The following is a 22,041-nucleotide window of genomic DNA, read 5'->3' as shown; positions in this document are numbered from 1 at the left end:
AGACGATCTTTTCTTTATGATCATTCTTTATTTAAATTTCAACTTTGTTTTTTTTAATCAAACTTAAATTTTCCTACAAATTAAATTTGCCTAGTACTTAATTTATAATATAAAATAATAACATGAAATTAATTCATGTATTTCATTCTCATTTGCTAAATTAAGTCACGAATGAACCATTTTTGCATTTTTATTGCCACTTTAACCAAATTGAGATGAAAAGATTCATAAAAGTACGGAGAGAGTTACTTTTTATTTATATGTTATGAGTGCGTCGACTAGTAACCTCTATTTCAATTTGTGTTATTTTATTGTTAAATGCGTTCTAGTTTCATAAATTTTGCATTTTATATCCGATTTTAAATTTTATGTTAGTGCATATTAGACCGGTGTTACTTAATTTATTTAAATTTAATTTAATTTTAATGTAGCTATTATCAGGTATATTAATCTAAGATTACAACAACAAAATCTGCAACCTATCACTGTCGCTAATATGTGTCGAGAGATAGCAATTTTTAGGTTTCCATGTCCAAATAGTAACATCAGAATCCTATTAGAAAGCTTCCCCTATCTGTCGTCGCTGCCGTCTGTCACAGAGCTTTATCCCTTGACCCATACCTAAGATAGAGATTTGAATTGTTTACAGAGTATGTATATTTGGCTGCTATAACAACATACCTATACTAAGAATAAAATTTGAGAGATAAACTGAAGTCACCAATTAATTCCGATACAAGAAACTGTTTTTTTTACTATTTTCGGCGTTTATTCGGTTTATTTATTGAACCGTTTTAAGTAGACAATTGAAATATTCACGATGGAGGTACTCACGAAATACGTAAAACAATCTTAAATCATAAGTCAGAAAAAGGTGTGACGGTGATGCCGGAGTCGAACCACAAAGGGCTCTACCACATCTAAATTACAGAAATCGGCAACCATTTAATATTCATAACTTGAATAAGTTACGATATTTTATGAATATAAATAGGTAGAAGCCGGTTTATTATCCATAATTACCTAGACTACCTCGCTCAAGATGGCCCACTTAGCCTATAAACAGAAAGTTCTTTTAAGGTCGAAGTTCCACTTGAATTCAGGTATAGTCCGCGCCAAACTGCTAGTCCGCTATGAAGTCGTTGCGAGCTGGTGTGCAGCAGCATACAATTTGCTATGGCGACGCGATTCATTTCTATATTCAGAGCGGACTAGCAGTTTTACGCAAACTATACCAATTAGTTATATGTTTACCTTATAACAGCAGTGTTGTCTTTCATCATTCAGTCCATTTCTTTGAAGGGATAGAACCCTCTATGGTTCGATTCGGGCGGCACCACCGCCACACCTATTTCTGTATATAAAAATACATTTTCTATAGTTTTATTCTTTACTATTTAGTAGGTATTCAGCTGTATTTTTATTTCATTGTTGAGGTTAATAAAGACATAATGTCTTTAATTATTTCGTGTAACACACATGTATTTTTTTTTTATAATATAAGAATAGCAGACGAGCATGCAGTCCACCTGATGGTAAGTGGCTACTGCCGCCCATGGACATCTGTAATCAACCAGATAGGATTAGATGTTCCTACCTGAGGTCGGCCACAAATGCGCCGCTACCCCTGAGGACTAAGCTGGAACGCCTCGGAAAAGTCTGTCTCCCTTACCACACCCTTCAAACCGGAACGCAGCAGCGCTTAACACTGCTGTTACTAGGTAGAAATAGGTGTGGCGGTGGTGCCGCCGGAGTCGAACCACAAAGGGTTCTACCACCTTTATAATAAATTAAAATAATAATAATTTTATTTTAATAAATTAAAATAGTCAAAAATTAATAAAATTTTAGTATTAATGCATATATTTTTGCATGTTTATTACGTATGTCAAAATGCAGTACAAAATATTTGTATTTTGAAAAATATCAGACAAACTCCAATTTTATATATATAATTGTAAGTGACCTCTGCACTTTCAGTTCGCAATTGCATTTCTAATAGCCCCAGCATCCTTGCGTTCAATATACAGAATCTTATTATACAGATCTTTAAACCTCATCCTAAGATCCATCTGACCTTAAGAATACACACGTTTCTATATTATTTTATATATACTACAATTTTGTGACTATATTATTCTATATATACTAGGATCTAATCTACAATTACAATGCTTGTAAAATTTTAACTTAATCGGATACCGGGAAGTGGGTTAAATTTAACTTGCGAAATTCCAAGACACGTGAAGTTTAATAAAAGCGTTTATAAAGCTTATTTTTTGATCTTTTTTATATAATTTTTCAACAAACATACAAACTTACATTCCCATTTATAATATTAGTTGGGACTTCATATAAGTCAACACATATATAAAATGTTACTAAACCATTGCTTCTCTTCTGAAAGCTTGATAATAATAACGAAGTTAAAACCAGCAATGAATTTCTACTAGTGAATTGTTACAAGACCATTGCTTCGTAACTGAGAGTTTAATAATGATAAAGCAGTTATAACCAGCAATGGATATGTAATAATGAGCGCTTAAAGTTTAAGTAAAAGTAGATTCCTACCACGGGGCTCGTTCAACTTATAACTAAAAACAGTTGCTTTCAAAGCACAGTACGTAATTATCAGTAGATACGTGTTGACGTGTAATGGAATGTCATTTAAAAATAAAACATTTTTAATCTGTCGTAAATAATTTACTTTTCTGTGCGCGTGTTTTTTTGCTAAGTTTATTGTGGTTTGCGGGTCGGATGCCAATTGAATTGTAAGTTATTTTATTATTATTTGTTTTTCATTTTAAATTTTAAAACAAATCTTTTTTAATTTTTTGTTTTTTTTTTATTCTTAATAAATTTCGAATGAAGTCAAAAAATCTATTTAAAAATCATTGACATCTTTTAAAACTACAAGACGATCTTTTCTTTATGATCATTCTTTATTTAAATTTCAACTTTGTTTTTTTTAATCAAACTTAAATTTTCCTACAAATTAAATTTGCCTAGTACTTAATTTATAATATAAAATAATAACATGAAATTAATTCATGTATTTCATTCTCATTTGCTAAATTAAGTCACGAATGAACCATTTTTGCATTTTTATTGCCACTTTAACCAAATTGAGATGAAAAGATTCATAAAAGTACGGAGAGAGTTACTTTTTATTTATATGTTATGAGTGCGTCGACTAGTAACCTCTATTTCAATTTGTGTTATTTTATTGTTAAATGCGTTCTAGTTTCATAAATTTTGCATTTTATATCCGATTTTAAATTTTATGTTAGTGCATATTAGACCGGTGTTACTTAATTTATTTAAATTTAATTTAATTTTAATGTAGCTATTATCAGGTATATTAATCTAAGATTACAACAACAAAATCTGCAACCTATCACTGTCGCTAATATGTGTCGAGAGATAGCAATTTTTAGGTTTCCATGTCCAAATAGTAACATCAGAATCCTATTAGAAAGCTTCCCCTGTCTGTCGTCGCTGCCGTCTGTCACAGAGCTTTATCCCTTGACCCATACCTAAGATAGAGACTTGAATTGTTTACAGAGTATGTATATTTGGCTGCTATAACAACATACCTATACTCATAGATTAGTAAAGATTACTCACTCCCAACTAGAAAATGTGCCCAGTTTTGAGAATTGAAATACTTGCGTAAAAAAGTTTTGCCACGTCTCCGTGCTAAAATGTCCCTAAAATATTTGAAATAATTATTTATTTATTACGTAAATTACGCAGTATTACTTATTTATTCGTAGCAATGTTTTTATTTGTCAAGAATTCAAAAAAAGAACTTACGATAATAAGCCATTTGTGGCTTCATTCAATTTCAAGGCGGCGAAGTATCTTTACTAATCTATGCCTATACTAAGAATAAAATTTGAGAAATAAATTGAAGTCACCAATTAATCCCGATACTAGAAATCGGGTTTTTACTATTTTCGGCGTTTTTCAGTTTATTTATTGAACCGTTTTAAGTAGACAATTGAAATATTCACGATGGGGGTTCTCACGAAATACGTAAAACAACCTTAAATCGAAAGTTAGAAAAAGGTGTGACGATGGTGCCGGAGTTGAACCACAAAGGGTTCTACCACATCTAAATTACAGAAATCGGCAACAGTTTAATATTCATAACTTGAATAAGTTACGATATTTTATGAATATAAATAGGTAGAAGCCGGTTTATTGTCCATAATTATCTAGACTGCTTCGCTCAAGATGGCCCACTTAGCCTATAAACAGAAAGTTCTTTAAAGGTCGAAGTTCCACTTGAATTCAGGTATAGTCCGCGCCAAACTGCTAGTCCGCTATGAAGTCGTTATCGCTATGAAGTGCTATGGCGACGCGAGTCATTTCTATATTCAGAGCGGACTAGCAGTTTTACGCAAACTATACCAATTAGTTATATGTTTACCTTATAACAGCAGTGTTGTCTTTCATCATTCAGTCCATTTCTTTGAAGGGATAGAACCCTCTATGGTTCGATTCGGGCGGCACCACCGCCACACCTATTTCTGTATATAAAAATACATTTTCTATAGTTTTATTCTTTACTATTTAGTAGGTATTCAGCTGTATTTTTATTTCATTGTTGAGGTTAATAAAGACATAATGTCTTTAATTATTTCGTGTAACACACATGTATTTTTTTTTTATAATATAAGAATAGCAGACGAGCATGCAGTCCACCTGATGGTAAGTGGCTACTGCCGCCCATGGACATCTGTAATCAACCAGATAGGATTAGATGTTCCTACCTGAGGTCGGCCACAAATGCGCCGCTACCCCTGAGGACTAAGCTGGAACGCCTCGGAAAAGTCTGTCTCCCTTACCACACCCTTCAAACCGGAACACAGCAGCGCTTAACACTGCTGTTATTAGGTAGAAATAGGTGTGGCGGTGGTGCCGCCGGAGTCGAACCACAAAGGGTTCTACCACCTTTATAATAAATTAAAATAATATTAATTTTATTTTAATAAATTAAAATAGTCAAAAATTAATACAATTTTAGTATTAACGCATATATTTTTGGATGTTTATTACGTATGTCAAAATGCAGTACAAAATATTTGTATTTTGAAAAATATCTGACAAGACTCCAAGTGTATATATATAATCGTAAATGACCTCTGCACTTTCAGTTCGCAATTGCATTCCTAATAGCCCCAGCATCCTTGCGTTCAATATACAGAATCTTATTATACAGATCTTTAAACCTCATCCTAAGATCCATCTGACCTTAAGAATACACACGTTTCTATATTATTTTATATATACTACAATTTTGTGACTATATTATTCTATATATACTAGGATCTAATCTACAATTACAATGCTTGTAAAATTTTAACTTAATCGGATACCGGGAAGTGGGTTAAATTTAACTTGCGAAATTCCAAGACACGTGAAGTTTAATAAAAGCGTTTATAAAGCTTATTTTTTTGATCTTTTTTGTATAATTTTTCAACAAACAAACAAACTTATATTCCCATTTATAATATTAGTTGGGAATTTATTCAAAAATGTATATTCGAGACTCCAATCGTAAAGAAAAGTTTTCATTCAGTACATTATCGTTATTCTCACGGACAAATCGTATTCATTGTTGTATTGTTAAAAACGCTATTAGATTTGTTATTATCTGTGAGATCCCAAATTAAATTTTATTACGGTGTATATACATTCAAAAACATAGTTAATTTGTATATATACATAGATGTAACCTTGCATTAATATCACCTATAAAAACTTGGTGAAATATTATCAGGTAGGTATCCAATTCAACATGTATTTTTTCAAGTGTTTTTCTCTTTTTGATATTAAAGTCAATATAGTCCGATAAACGTTTCCTTGCAGGAGGTGGTTTTAGAAAACACTCACTTGTTTTGAAATTCATGAGCGATTTTTCAATTTCCTCGAGTAACGGATTTTTATTCTTACGTTAATTAAATGAAATTACGATCTTAAAAACGAGGCCTTATATTGTTTATAAATATAATGATTTTTTCCACGTCATTATTAGAGACTACTTTTAGCCCGCGGCTTCGTCCGCGTTTAAAACCAAGTAATATAACATACTAACATACATAAAACTGAAAATTCGTACCTTCAACTTTGCTAAAGATCATCACTTGATCAAATGCATAGTTTACGATTCAATCGTTTCTAATATCGATTAAAATAATCGATGTTTTGGGTCCAAAAGATCGATTCTCCGATTAATCGATCTTAGATCGCCATCCCTAGTTCCCGTGGGATTTCCGGGATAAAATATTAGTAAACATTTGTAATAAAATGTTAAATACTGGTAAAATATTGGTAATTTTGGCAATCTAGCAACATTATGATTGCCAGTGGCGTCCCTGCCACACGCATAGAAAAGTTTATCGGATTAGAATTATTATTTCAAAATAAAAAAATTCTCTCACAAATTTTGCGTAAATTCGATTCATATCCTACAAATCTGAATTCCGAGCATAAACAAATCTCGTTCGTAATTTAAATTCGAGTGAAATCCGTCACAGAGGTCGCCGGAAGCGCGTTCGCGCCAAATAGTGTTACGTCACTGTTACACAACTTGCATGTCATCTGTTCGATCACAGATAAATGATTGGCTAGAAATGCCTTCCGTGTTCAAATTTGATTATTTGTACGCACGATGTGTCCTAATTCTACAAATCCCTTTTTTGAGGTGAAATTTACTTAGTTTATTCATTTACTCGCAACTTACATCCAATATTACATTCAAATCAAACCAAATAAATATTATGTATTTTATAAATAAAAATACAATTACGTAAATGTAATTTAAATATAAAATCTAAAATCAAATAGAAGTCAAATGAAAACAATTGAAAATAAAGAACTGAAGCAGTTAAAAGTAACGAGCATGCAGCCCACCTGGTGGTCATCATCATCAACCCATTACTGTCCCACTACTGGGCACGGGATTTCTCTCAGAATGAGAAGGATTGGGCCTTAGTCCATCGTGCTGGCCAAGTGCGAATTGGTAGACTTCAGATACCTTTGAACACTTTTTTAAATATTCCTTAGGTATGCAGGTTTCCTCACGATGTTTTCCTTCACCTTTTAAGCAAGTGATAATTAACTTTTAATACGCACATAACTTTGAAAAATCAGACATGCGTCTGGGATTTGAATCTTATACCCTTCCCTTAAGAGGCTGAGTTTCTTACCAATCGGCTATCACTGCTCCCTGCAATCCACCTGGTGATCATAGATTATAACATTTGATTGACATTTGACAATTTCTTCATATCATATTATATCATCATTTATTAACTATTGAAGTTAAAAATGCGTAAATTGATTATAAAATCTATTAAAACTGGCGTAAGTGGCGTAACTGTAATAGAAAAAATATTTATAAATATAAAAATAAAATATATCTATAGGCTTGTACAAAATAAATACCTTTAATAATTTACATTTAATAATTTACCTATTTTACTATCTTTAAATGCCATTTCTAATTCGTATCATGTCAATGGTGTGTGAAATGGGTCGGTAGCAATATTAAATTATCCATTAAATTTTATATGAAAAAGCCAGTAGGCTTATAGTTGGTCAATTATTATTTATAAGCTGAGATATCAAGACATTTATCACTTAATTGGCTTATTTGACGTTAATTATTTAGTAATTTTAATACAAGTTCTTTTTTTTTATAATATATGAGTAGCAGACGAGCGTACAGTCCACCTGATGGTAAGTGGCTACTGCCGCCCATGGACATCTGTAATCAACCCCAGATAGGATTAGAAATTCCCACCTAAGATTGGCCACAGATACGCCGCTACCCCTGAGGACTAAGCTGGAACGCCTCGGAAAAGTCGGTCTCCCTTACCACACCCTTCAAACCGGAACACAGCAGCGCCTAACACTGCAGTTATTAGGTAGAAATAGGTGTGGCGGTGGTGCCGCCGGAGTCGAATCACGAAGGATTCTACCACCTTCTCTACACTCTATAGTCAAGTACAAGTACACTCTATAGTCTATACCCATTAATATCTACCCTTTTGTGCCACTCTATCCTCTACTGTTCCACTCTTCCACTGCTGGGCACGGGGCTCCTGTTAAAGTAGCAGTACTGCAATTACCTAGTACTGTAATTAATGCAAGTACCTAGTCATTTATTTTAATAATTTTACTCGCCTGAAAGTTCTTTAAAAACGTTCTCAAATCCACTGATTAGCACTGAGTAAACCCAAGCGCAGCAGTGGAATAGTAATGGGTTGACCAAGACGCACCAATTCGAAAAGAGGTGCGTGAGATTTGAACACTAGGTCTCCAAGGAAACATAAAAATTCATACCACGACGCTATAAACTTTTACACGTTTCCCATTACATCATCATCAATCCATTACTGTCCCACTGCTGGGCACGGGTCTCCTCTCAGAATGAGAAGGATCAGGCCATAGTCCACCGCGCTGGCCAAGTGCGTATAGGTAACTTCACATGCCTTTGAGTTTTCTTTTTATATAAACTCTTTCAGATGTGCAGGTTTCCTCACAAGGTTTCCTTCACCGTTTAAGCAAGTGATAATTAATTTCTAATACGCATTTAACTTTGAAAAATCAGAGGTAGCCTGGGATTTGAACCTCGGACCCCTGATCGAGAAGTCGAGTTTCATAACCACTAGGCTATCACTGCTCGCCATTACATAAACGTTGGTAGAACCGCCCTGGGGGCCTACCACCATCTTTTAAAAACCATCACAGTTCAGGAAAGTTTTATTTCCTCCTTAAAACAGTAAAATATTCCGTCTCACACAGTTGAACAAACTATAAACACTTATTAATTTTTCGCTTATTCATTGTATAAAACCAACTCAAATTGTCATTATTTGCTTAAAAAGTTAAATTTCCTGCAAAAAAAGTAAAAGTATGATTAAAATAATATTGTTTTAAGAGATGGTAGTAACCCCCCTGAACTATTCATCAGTGCACATGATTGATTTTAATTGACTGTTTTACTTTTAACTAGCTATTTCATCTCAACGGAAGGTGATAGGCGTAAGGCGCGGTGAACTGTGTTAAATGTATTATAACAACGGCTATAGTCATAAGCGGAAGCGGAGGCGGGCGCGGGCGCGGGCACATATAGAACTAAATGACTAAAATTCTTATGATGATTACGATATAATACCTTGGAAATAATAATCTGTCTTGTGTACTATTCACAAAATAAATTGACGAAGTACGAGACGGGTTCGCATACGAAGGGTTCCGTAAGTGAAGCAAAAGAAAACTTAAAGATCTTTTAATTTAAATTTCTTTTAAAAATATCTAAACCACAACTATGATGATGCTTTTACGAAATGTAGTATCATATTTAGGAATATTTCTCGCCGTTCGATAACTTTAATAACTCTTTAGGTTAGGTTAGGTTAGGTTAGTTGTTGTTCTTTTCAGCTCTACACTTGTTTTTGTCTAATATCAGTGTTAAGCGCTGCTGTGTTCTGCTTTGAAAGGTTTGATAAGGAAGACATAATTATCCGAGGCATTCCAACTCGAGGCAATGCTCCTCAGGCATAGCAACGCACCACCGCCACACCTATTTCTACCTAATAACAGCAGTGTTAGGCGCTGCTGTGTTCCGTTTTGAAGGGTGTGGTAAAGGAGACAGACTTTCCCGAGGCGTTCCAGCGTAGTCCTCAGAGGCATCTGTGCCCGACCTCAGGTAGAAATATCTTATCCTATCTGGGGTTGATTACAGATGTCCATGGGCGGTAGTAGCCACTTACCATCAGATGGAAAGCACTGCTCGTTTGCTACTGCAATATTAGTAAAAGTACAATATCTTCTCTGACTTGTGTTTTTGCAACACACACCACTATATGCTCACTGTCGTGTGAACTAAATCACGCATGATGTGTGACGGAAACTATTAACATCGTAATACTTCCCCCATACTTCAAAACTATACAACTGACGTAATCTTATTAATGATTATGAGTCATTAAACTTGAATTGACATTTTAAGATATAGGTGTAGACCATAGATATATTATACTAACGTATTATACCCTACGTCAGTAGGATAATATATCTATGGTGTAGACAATGGTGTAGATAAATATTTACATAATACTAGCTGACCCGGCAAACGTTGTGTTGCCATATAAATAAAAAAATGTAAAGGGTGAACAACCCTTATCACTTAGGGGTATGAAAAATAGATAGTAGCCGATTCTCAGACCTACTGAATATACATATAAAATTTGGTGAAAATCGGTAAAACCATTTCGGAGGAGTACGGTAACTAACACTGTGACACGAGAATTTTATATATAAGATATAATACAGATACATGTAATATACAAAATAAAAGCAGAGATAGCCTTTTTTAAGAGGGGGAAGTTTCAAAAGCTACCCTATGCCGTGGGAGCGACGAAGGGTTATACGGGATTCTTACCGCACTAAACCTCCAAGGGGCCTACCACCATCTTTTAAAAACCATCATAATTCAGGAAAGTTTCATTTCAATATTGCATCAACATTATTTTATTCTCCCTAAAACAGTATTGTTTTATTCCTGCCGAGTTATGTAAAAGAATGAGTAATTTGTCTATTCCTTATTCAAGAGGAAACAAGACATCGAAACTAGTGGCATGATTGTGTTACGTCATACGCAGTTGAACAAACTTAAACCCTTATTTATTTTTCGCTTATCCATTGTATAAAACCAACTGAAATTGTCAACTTTTGCTTAAAAAGTTAAATTTCCTGCAAAAAAAGAATGAATAATTTTGACCGACTTCGTGGTACGAAATTTCAATGTATGATTAAAATAATATTGTTTTAAGAGATGGTAGCCCCGGGGGGGTTAATTCCAGGCGTTTCAACTTAGTCCTCAGAGGATAACAACGCACAAGTATCTGACCTGACCTGGAGTAATAATTTACGATCAGGTGCACTGAAGACAATTCCAGAAGTTTCAGATTAGTCTGAGGACTATTCTCAACGTTTATGTAATGGCTACCCTGAGGGGTACCAATGCATTTGTCTGTACCCTTACCATGAGTTTTTACGTTTTGACAAATATGACTGTTTTGGTATTTGCTTACGTATTTGCCCATACAATTTCAGATCAGCGCCCCTAGCGGATTGTATCAGAACTATAGTGTCAGTAACGTAACATTATATGTCTAAATTGACAGAATGACGCTTTTTGTTTTGTCTTTCTTTTTTACGAACATGAGAGGTAGACAAAAAGACTTGGGCACTTACTTATTGTTATGTTTACTCAGTCTACTGAAGCAAACGGAACAGAATAATGGATTGAGTAAACGTAACGAAAATAGTGAAATATTTTGAAAACTCATGGTCAGGGTACAGATCTGACCTGAACGATCACTTCCTATCAGGTAGACTGAATGTACGTTTATGCTGCATCAATATTTAAAAGAAATCAACTATTACTATTAAAAACATGACCATTAACATCTGTGGTTCCTTATATCGCCCTCATACATATTACACAGTCGGTTGGCATGTCACGCACACATAATTTAAAAGTTGAACCATATTTCATGCCTAGTTAGTTCCGTGACGTCATGTCTACATTTACATAATAATAATATATTTCAGTATGTATGTAAACGTTATGCAAAAATGCAGGATGTCTTGTAAATTATTTGGTATTTAGATTAATTGGTAAAAGAGATATATACTTATACTAGGCGTTCCAGCTTAATCCACAAGGGTAGCAACGCATCTGTGATTATAAATCAATCCTATCTGTAGTTGATTATAGATTACAATTGTAATTGGGTGGACAACTTGTTTGTTACTTTAATTACTTAGGCAAAACGAGAGTTTTTAATGAAAAAAATACCCGACAGCTTTAAATATAGCCTATGTCAGCGTTTCCCAGCCTTTTTCAGTCCTTAGGAAAGGACCCTTAGGAAATCAAGCACAGTTTTCACGGACCCCCTTAATAAAATAAACAGCAATAAAAACGGATTAGGTATTTATTTTAGTTATTACAGATACAAATTCTATATAATTCTATATATTCTACTTGTAATCTGTTTCTGTATTTGTTTTTTTTTTTGTATAAACAAGAGTACAGAATGCATTTGCACATAGATATGTGGTTGAACAAAGCAGTAAAGCGGCCCTTTTGCATTTAATGAGCGATTTATGTATGGTCCAGAGATGACACCGCGGACCCGCACACATATACTCGCGGACCCCCAGGGGTCCGCGGACCACAGGTTGGGAAACGCGGGCCTATGTCACTTCCACAATTTTAAAAATTCAACGACATATAATACATATGTTAAAATTTATCTAACTGTTTGGTACGGTAGGTATACGTAGGTAGGTATATGTAGATAAAAACATCCTCGTAAATGTAACGAAAAAATGTAACGTTTAAGTGTTGAAATAATACACAAACCGATCGAATCAATAACAAATCGTATTCGATTATTTTTATTACGCGTGAAAATGTCTTAAGAAACTATCAATTAAATACGATTGCTAAATATTTATTTTTCATTTTCATTTCAACTATTATTCACAAGAGCCTTGAAAAAACATAAATTGTGTAAAATTAAATGTTTAATGATTACGCGTGTAATATTTCTCGCCAATTAAATTTTTTGAATGGAATTTTGTATATATCCTTGGTCCAAATCTCTTTGTAGATAAAATAAAATTATTAGAATTTACGCGCGAAACCATTGTTTTTTTATAATGGCGCCTACATATGTACACAGCCAATAAATGTAATTATACATCATTTTTATTACAGTTTTATTTTATAATTATTAAAGGTGGTAGATCCCTTTGTGGTTCGACTCTGGCGGCACCACCGCCACACTTATTTCTACCTAATAACAGCAGTGTTAAGCGCTGCTGTATTCTGGTTTGAAGGGTGTAGAAGAGAGTTCCAGCATAGTTCTTAAGGTAGCGGCGCATTTGTGGCCAACCTCAGATCTAATTTTATCTGGGGTTGATTACAGATGTCCATGGGCGGCAGTAGCCACTTACCATCAGGTAGACTGCATGCTCGTCTGCTACTCCTATATTATAAAAAAATGTATTTTCTTAATAACTCTGTTCTGTAAGTAAGTACGTTATATAATTTAGAAAGCTGAATCGTCAAGTTCAAAAGTACACCTTCATTAAGCGAGCGAGTTCGCGCCGTCTGCGTTCAAATAGTTCACATAAGGTCACCCTACTGGCTGAAATTTATGTGAAAGGAGGTCTTCTGTACCCTTACCATGAAATTTTACGTTTTGACAAATATGACTGTGTTGGTATTTGTTTACGCATTTGCCCATAAAATTTCCAATCAGCGCCCCTAGCGGATTGTATCAGAACTATAGTGTCAGTAACGTAACTAAATGTCTAAATTGACAAAATGGCGCTTTATGTTTTGTCTCTTTTTTCCGAACATGTGAGCGAGACAAAAAGTTAATTGTCGCTTCAGCACTTATTGTTACGTTTACTCAGACTACTGAAGCAAACGGAACAGAACAATGAATTGAGTAAACGTAACGTAAAATTATGGGGTGTTTTGAAAACTCATGGTAAGGGTACCGTTTTAAAATATGTTTTCATTTAATTCAATTATTAATTTCATAACGTTCATTTGTTATAATTTCAGTTCTACAAACAGTCAAGATTGTAGCGTATCGAAGTACATTATTTTTAAATAAATGTAATGAAATGTAAATAACATTATTTATATTTATAGAATAACACGCCTGCTTTAATAAGTATAGAACAGGATTGAATAATAATTCAATATAAATAATTTATAGACGACCTATAATATAAAAGCAATAATTACTTTCTGGGATAGATAGGCATTCTCATTTAGTCAGGGGTAGCAACGACGCCTTTATCTTAACTTTTCCATTTTAAGTGCAGATTTTATACCTGGCTTTGTTCCTTTGTATTTTATTTATTTACTAGTTGACCCGGCAAACGTTGTGTTGCCTATAAATAAAAAAATGTTAAGGGTGAACAACCCTTATCACTTAGAGGTACGAAGAATAGGTAGTAGCCGATTTTCAGACCTACTGAATATGCATATACAATTTGGTGAAAATCGGTAAAGCCGTTTCGGTGAAGTACGGTAACTAACATTGTGATACGAGAATTTTATATATAAGATAAGGTTTATATTATTCCATGTTACATGTATATTTGATTATAATTTTATTGTATGTATATATGTATGGTCTCTCTTTGCATAAAAGCCTCCAGCTTTTTTATGTTCGTTTTTATGTAAGTAGTCAAATCTTGCCACTGAATTTAAAATCAGTTCACCTCAACTGATTGGACGAACATTTGCTTACACGTTTGGTTTAGTGACGTCATTAATCCAAAATGGCGGACGTCACAAGATGGCGGCTCAATTATTTCTAAACACCCCCAATATGGGTATCAAATAGAAGGGGTATTGAAGAATAAAAAAGGATGTTTTGATTTTTTTATTATTCTGATATTACTTTTTTTTTATAATAAAAGAGTAGCAGACGAGCATGCAGTCCACCTGATGATAAGTGGCTAATGCCGCCCATGGACATCTGTAATCAACCCCAGATAGAATTAGATATTCCTAATTTCCTACCTGAGGTCGGCCACAGATGCGCCGCTACCCCTGAGGACTAAGCTGGAACGCCTCGGAAAAGTCTGTCTCCCTTACCACACCCTTCAAACCGGAACACAGCAGCGCGTAACACTGCTGTTATTAGGTAGAAATAGGTGTGGCGGTGGTGCCACCGGAGTCGAACCACAAAGGGTTCTACCACCTTTTTAAACTTGTGTATGTGTGTACCTTATAAAGTAAACTTTAACCAAAGTGAACGTGAGGTGTTGAAACACCTTTAGCCTAGGTATTTAGTGCTTAATGCATTACCTAGGTAACCTAGGTATCAGACCTGTGATTACAAAACTTTGGCATTTAAGATTTCAAGCCGCACGCATCATTATAAAAATTGATTTCATCCGGTTAAATTCGATTTTTTATGATATAGTAGAAAATGAGAATACAGTGCGCCTGATAATTTTAAGTAAATACACAATAAAATAAAAATAAAATTATGAAGTTCACATCGTCGTAGGTTCAATGTATCCTTAGGTATAATGGCCTTGTCCCTGTAGTTCCGGAACTAGAATAGGGCTACGGTATCCCCTGCCTGTCGTAAGAGGCGACTAAAAGGAGCTTCCGGGGTTGCGGGCGGAAAGAGTGGAAGCTCGAACCGTCCGGAGAGCAACCCCGGGAAGGACAGCGGCATGTGTGGTCGCAGTGGTGCGGGAGGAGCGTAAAGTGCTCCCCCCAGGGCAAGCCCGACCGGGGCATCGCGCTCGGAGGACTCCGGTTGTGTTCCATCGGAGATCCCAGAGTTCTCCAACAAGCGGTAAAAATCCCACATAACCCGGCGTCTCGCTCCCACGTAGTCGGGTACCTTTTGAAGGTTTCCCCCTCGAAAACAAAAAAAAAGTTATAATAGCCTATTTTGTAAATAAATATATCTTGGTACTTAATATGGATTTTCTATAATATGGAATTAGTATATGAGCTTGCAGTCCACCTGATAGTAATTGGCCACTACTACCTATGGACATCAGTAATCAATCCCAGATAGGATAAGAGTCCTACCTAATTGAATTCGGCAAAAAACGTGTTGCCCTGAGGACTAAGTTGAAAGGCCTAAAGCCTTAAACAACGGAACGGAGGCTCGTACACAAAACTGCGATGCGACGCGATGCGAATTCGCAACGCAGAAAATTGCGACGCGAATTGCTGCGATGCGATATCGTGCGGCATAGCGTCCCCCAGGGTGACCAACAACAACAACAACTGTGACGAAACATCGCAGGAATGCGCGATGCGAATTAATTCGCAAGTTCTTGCGATGCGTTGAGGGAGCTCGCAATTTTTTACCATGCGACGACGCATCGCAGTTTTGTGTACAAGCTCTAATAACGGACTGTTCCCGAGTACTTTTACTCTACCTTTATAACAAGATTTTCGTAAAATAAAGCCTGATACAATATAATCTGTTCTGATCTAATCAAACCGCGCATCTGTTACACAAGACAAAATTAAATGCAAATTTCAATCCCACGAAAAAACGATATTTAGTTTACATAGTTAATAACAGAGTTATTTCTTTGGCTGATACAATCTTTCACATAACAGATTAAATAACAGCATGGCGTAACGAAAGTTCGCACGAAGCACTTTCTGCACGAGTGTACAAGTTTTTTGCGATGGTTAAAGATGCAGTTCTAACATTCAAATCAAATCGAAATGGTTTTCTGCTCGATTGTACCCGTTCTTTGCGATGGTTACAGATGCAGTTATAAAATTCAAATGAAATTAAAATGTTTTATCGAAGTTACATTCTTTAGAACTTAATTTTACGTTCTATTAACTTAAGAACTACGCCTACTTAAAGAATCAAAATATCTTAGAAAGTAGACGCTTACACCTTTTCAGTACTAAATTTTTAAAATATAAGAGTAGCAGACGAGCATGCCGTCCACCTGATGGTAAGTGGCTACTGCCGCCCATGGACATCTGTAATCAACATCAGATAGGATCATATTTCTACCTGATATCGGCCACAGATGCGTCGCTCCCCTGTCGCCGTCGCTCCCCTGAGGACTAAGCTGGAACGCCTCGGAAAAGTATGTCTCACTTACCACACCTTCAAACCAGAACACAGCAACGGTAACACTGATGTTGTTAGGCAGAAATAGGTGTGGCGGTGGTGCCGCCAGAGTCGAACCACAAAGGCTTCTACCACCTTCGACGCACATGGACAAACTTCAATAACGTAAGCGTAACTCCAAAAACTTTATTCTTCTACGTTTGTGTAATATTAGCAATGTTATTGTTAGTCGATTGTAATTGTAGCATGCAGACCAAAATGTCGACGAAACAGACAAGTGCGCCAAGCAGTAGACTGGCGTTGATATGCAAGCCGCGCCACAGCTGGTACTTCAAGGGCCGTTCTTCCATGTACTGGATCAACATCCTTATCTCATTACGTATTTTCACATCTGAAAGAAATGATTCTGAGTATACCATACGTATTTGTGCCTAATAATAAGTGTTAAGCACTGCTGTGTTCTGGTTTGATATGTGTTAAACCCTTGTCACCCTTGTCTTCCGAGTCAGATGCATTCCAGCTTAGTCCTAAGGGGTAATGGCGCGTCTGTGGCTGAGCTCTGGAAGGAATCCAATCGTGCCTAGGGTTGATTACAGAATGCCATGGGCGACAGTGGCCGCTTGTCATCAGGAGCACTGCATCCTCGTCTACTACTCCTACATAAAAAAATATCAATGTATATTATAAAAAAACGATTGCCCGCGGCTTCGCTCGCGTTACGAAGTAATATTTTCATCCCCTATTTTATCCCCTTGGGGGTAGAATTGATCAATATCCTTTCTTAGCGGATGCCTACGTCATAACTTCTACCTGCATGCCAAATTTTAGCAAATATGTATTACGGTGGAGGAGTGGCATCTCTGATTGGTTTCAAGTAGAACCCTTATATATAGAGTTGGTTACAGAACTTACAGATAACCATATATGAGAGTACAAAATACATTGCCTTCCCTAAATACTAATTGCAACATTTCACCCGTTACCTGTACCCTTACCATGAGTTTTCAAAACATCCCACAATTTTACGTAACGTTTACTCAATCCATTATTCTGTTCCGTTTGCTTAGTAGACTGAGTACACGTAACAATTAGTAAGTGCTCAAGTCTTTTTGTCTACTTCACATGTTCGCAAAAAAGAGAGACAAAACATAAAGCGACATTTTGTCAATTAGACATTTAATGTTACGTTATTGACACTATACTTCTGATAAAATCCGCTAGGGGCGCTGATTGGAAATTGTATGGGCAAATACGTAAACAAATACCAAAACAGTCATATTTGTCGAAACGTAAAAACTCATGGTAAGGGTACTGAACGTGTTAACACACATTTCAGACAAGTACCCTTAGTATGAGTTTTTACGTTTTTATAAAAATGACTGTTTTTGTATTTGTTTACGTATTTGTCAATATATTTCCAATCAGCGCCCCTAGCGGACTGTATCAGAACTGATTGGAAATATATGGGAAATACATAAACAAAAACAAAAACAGTTTTTGTCAAAACATAAAAACTTATACTAAGGGCTACTAGTATACTATACTAAAACTCATCATACTACTGTACCCCTACCATGAGTTTTTACGTTTCGACAAATATGACTGTTTTGGTATTTGTTTACGTATTTGCCCATACAATTTCCAATCAGCGCCCCTGGCGGATTTTATCAGAAGTATAGTGTCAATAACGTAACATTAAATGTCTAATTGACAAAATGTCGCTTTATGTTTTGTCTCTCTTTTTTGCGAACATGTGAAGTAGACAAAAAGACTTGAGCACTTACTTATTGTTACGTGTACTCAGTCTACTAAGCAAACGGAACAGAATAATGGATTGAGTAAACGTTACGTAAAATTGTGGGATGTTTTGAAAACTCATGGTAAGGGTACAGAACACAGCAGCGCTACACTGCTGTTATAGGACAGATAGGTGTGGCGGTAATACCTTCAGAGGTAAACCAATAAGGGTACTACCACCTTAAATGAATACACTCTTACCGTTACACAGAAGAGTCTGATTAGCGAGATATTCACGTATTATTTTTACCTCCCCCAGAACGAATTCTAAAATGAATGCTGGGATAAATGTATATAAAGCATTACAAACAGACCACATAATTGGTAAAATTACGAATGTCCCGGATACCTGAAAATCCAAAAATATATATCACTAGCTGACCCGGCAAACTTTGTTTTGCCATATAAATAAATAAATGTTAAGGGTGAACGACCCTTGTCACTTAGGGGTATGAAAAATAGATAGTAGCCGATTCTCAGACCTACTGAATATGCATATAAAATTCGGTGAAAATCGGTAAAGCTGTTTCGGAGGACGGTAACTAATTGTGTCACGAGAATTTTATATATAAGATAACGTATACAATAGTATACATACACTTTACTGCAAATATACAATTTGAAAGGTGGTAGAGCCAGTATAGCTCGATCAGGGAGGTGCCACCGCCATACCATTATGAACGTGATGATAAGTGGCTATGCCTCTCATGGTCATCTGTAATCGACCCCAATATATCTTTTATCTTTTCTTGAACTTCTTTGAACACCACTCGACCGAGCTACTCGTTGAATTGGGACACACTGAAAATCAGTGGCCGTGGTTCGCCGCGGCGAGGCTGAGTGTGGACCCTTTTGTTAGATTTTACTGCAGCAATGTTCTGATTTGAGAATCATGTTCCTGTTAATTATGCCATATAATGTTATAGTATTATTTGCAAATAAATATTTCTTTCTTTCTTTTCTTTTCTTTCAATAAATAAGATTAAATTCGTAATTTAGGTCGACCACAGATGCGCCGCTACCCCTGAGGACTAAGCTGGAACGCCTCGGAAAAGTATGTCTCCCTTACCACACCCTTCAAAACAGAACACAGCAGCGTTTATCACTGCTGTTATGAGGCAGAAATAGGTGTGGCGGTGGTGCCGCCGGAGTCGAACCACACAGTTTCTACCACCTTCAAAAGGTTCTTAGTAATTAAAAAAACATACCTTCAGCCTGATAAGCTTAATCAAATTGTGCGATGACCAAATAATTCTCACAAAATTATGAAGCATATTAATACTTAACTGGAAAGAAATATAAATGTTTAGTTAACTCATATCACAGTTAAGGGCTCTAGCAAATATGCTACTTTAGCATCGACGTTTTAGCTGATCTTCTGAAGCATGCAGCGATCAAACCATGAGGGTCTGAAAAAAGAATATTTAGGTGGCCCGGATTCCTCCTTATCATAGAAAAAATCTTCTAACAGCAGTTATCTAAGATACGTTATTTTTTGTTTTTCGCCTACATTTTTTTGCATTTAAGTAATCCTGAGCATAGTATCCCTTCTAAGCAAAGGGTAAGATTGTTTTAAACTAGCTTTTTTTTTAATGCCTCGACTACGCCACTGCTGTTTTACCCCCTACCTCCCTCCTGAACAAAGCTATAGTTACCCTCATGGATCAATACAGAGACTAGAATAGTACACCACATTCGACGCAACAACTGGGCGCGAAAAAAACGATTAATAAAATATCTTCAATGGCGTCCTTTTACTGGGACCGAACGTTAAATGTCACTGATAAGTAATGCCATATTGCAAACGCCGAAACGCCGATGTTAAATGTAGCATGTCTCAGGCCCTAAAGTTTAAATCGTTGGCTATATACCTATACAAAACAATAATTATAGTTTCAAAACTAAAAACCACGCTAAAATCGCACAAGAAAATCTTTAATCCTGATTCCCGACGATCCTAATGAGGTGAATGGGATAACATTATTAAAATCGTGTATCGTCATCGGTTCTTCACAAGTGTTCAAGATTTTCAATTAATCGGACCGTTCAAAGTGGGTTAAAATCGAGTTCAAAGATTCCGTTACATACTTTTTTTTTTTTTTATAATATAGGAGTAGCAGACGAGCATACAGTCCACCTGATGGTAAGTGGCTATTGCCGCCCATGGACATCTTTAATCAACCCCAGATAGGATTAGATATTCCCACCTATGGTCGGCCACAGCGGCGCATCCGCTACCCCTGAGGACTAAGCTGGAATGCCTCGGAAAAGTCTGTCTCCCTTACCACACCCTTCAAACCGGAACACAGCAGCGCCTAACACTGCTGTTATTAGGTAGAAATAGGTGTGGCGGTGGTGCCGCCGGAGTGGAACCACAAAGGGTTCTACCACCTTCTTACATAGAACAGGTCAAGCTAATAAAATTTCTTACCATATATTTCATTGGATAATCTAACTTAGACAATCCATCACATATAGAGCTATACATGTCAATGTACACGTATTTTCTCTTATAATTCCATCGCCTCCCGAATTTTTGGAAACCTTCTTTAGTTAGATATGTACGAAATATTCTCACACGACAATACAATAGGAAACAGATAAGAATTAGTGGAAAACGACCAAATTCGATGGCAACTTTGTAAAACGTTTTTGTAACGATTCCAAAAATACCACAATGGAGGCAAGCATGCAAATGTGTTATGAAAAAAGAAAATAAAAGGATATATATAGAAAACAACGATATAATAGTTACATTAATTACCACTTGAAGTGTATGAAAATGTTTGTATGATGTAGTCGTTCTATCTGTGATCGGGACTAGATTATAATAATCCGTGAAATATTTGAGTTGGGTGTGGAAAGATATGATGTAATAGGAGCATACTTCGATTAATTCAACAGCCCATCGAATAGAAAAGGTATCTTCACAGCAGTAAGCTGTTAAGAAGGTAATAAACGTCACAACAAACAGACAGTAAATAATCAATAAGATGTTAAGTGGTTTAGAAACACTCATTGGAATGTAGTAACCGAAAAACAAATTTATAAGTAAAACTGGGCGTATATTACAAACTGATTTTAAGGGATGTTTTCTGTGAGTTAAATTCGAAATAGGCGACATTTTCCTTGTAAAACTGTTCGTATACTATTTAATTGACCAATAAATTGTACACGAGGGCAGGGTATATCAATCTTGTGAGTGGCACGACTGACTACCCCCTGGGTGCCTTACAAGCTATTTTTCAAGGTAGTGAAGCTGTGTTGTGTGTTGTGTTGAAGGTTGTGTGTCAAATTCATTTTGCTGATTTATTGCTGTTCATTGGACCAAATATCATCAAATTTTATTTTATAATATAGAAGAAGCAAACAAGCATGCAGTCCACCTGATCGTAAGTGGCTATGGATATGTATATGATATGAAGGATATGATATGAAGGATTGATTCCTAAATAAAAGAGCCCTACCTCAGATCGACCACAGATGAGTTGCTGTCCCTGAGGACTAAAAAACCACGGATAACTTTGTAAAAATCGCGACCTTAAACTTTCCGCTATTT

The 22,041-nt window shown here is 35.8% G+C and overlaps 1 protein-coding gene across 1 annotated transcript in view; it reads left to right on the top strand.

Moving 5' to 3' along the window:
- Nucleotides 1–2,608: 2,608 nt before the first annotated feature.
- Nucleotides 2,609–22,041, top strand: part of CPR143 (cuticular protein RR-2 motif 143) — a 35,692-nt gene continuing 16,259 nt past the window's right edge. The window contains exon 1 of the mRNA XM_073077724.1: nt 2,609–2,771. The gene's annotated coding sequence lies outside the window, so the exon portion shown is untranslated. The remainder of the gene's footprint in view (nt 2,772–22,041) is intronic.

Source organism: Epargyreus clarus, unplaced genomic scaffold (genome assembly GCF_041222505.1).
Source record: "Epargyreus clarus isolate Ecla_fem2 unplaced genomic scaffold, WU_Ecla_fem_2.2 ptg000011l, whole genome shotgun sequence".
Taxonomy (NCBI): Eukaryota; Metazoa; Arthropoda; class Insecta; order Lepidoptera; family Hesperiidae; genus Epargyreus; species Epargyreus clarus.
The sequence above is the reverse complement of the archived record's forward strand: the minus strand, read 5'-3'. Positions and strand labels throughout refer to the sequence as shown.